The following is a 769-nucleotide window of genomic DNA, read 5'->3' as shown; positions in this document are numbered from 1 at the left end:
CTTGTCTACATTCTAGCACTGAAACAACTATTTACCCAGTATTAGGCTTTACAGTAATAAAAATGAGCATGAGGTCTAAATTTATTTTTCCCCAGAGAATAGAATCTTACGTACTAACATTATTTTTCCCAGAATCAAGTAGAACTTTGTTTGGAATAAGTGGTCAGTATTGGCTGACATAGTGCACAGCACACTGCCCACCCAAGTTGCTGGCTCACATAGCCCTTGCTAACTGAGCAAAGAGGCGCCTTTTCAAAGTGGTGATTCTCTTTATTTAGCAGGGGAAGAGCAACTAGCCCGATCCATACCCAGCACAGCATCCCTTCAGTGGCTGTTGCTGGTGTCTTTCTTCTGTTGTTTAGATTGTGAGCCCTTTGGGAACATTTTGTTTATATCTGTGTAAACTGCTTTGGGAACTTTTGTTGAAAAGCAGGATGTAAATCTTCTTTATTGTCGTAGACTGCAAAGCACACTGCCCACCAAAGAGGGATGCATGTACACAACCTGCAAGCCACCCAAGAGTCCACCCCCACTAGTAGCGGAGGTGGGGGAGGTTCCATGCACACTTGACTGTGCGTAACTGATACTGCAACGTGGACTAAATGGGGACACTGGCTGATAATTTGACCCTTGCACATAACTCATAATGTAAAAAAACCCATCCAAACTAGCATAGGGCCAGTGTGAACAAATGTTCAATGCTTGTAGAGGCAGGTAGAAGTACCGGGGGCGGGGCGGGGGGTTAAAAAACAACAAACAACTCGGTGTG

Source organism: Hemicordylus capensis, chromosome 4 (genome assembly GCF_027244095.1).
Source record: "Hemicordylus capensis ecotype Gifberg chromosome 4, rHemCap1.1.pri, whole genome shotgun sequence".
Taxonomy (NCBI): domain Eukaryota; kingdom Metazoa; phylum Chordata; class Lepidosauria; order Squamata; family Cordylidae; genus Hemicordylus; species Hemicordylus capensis.
This window is presented reverse-complemented; position numbering follows the sequence as displayed.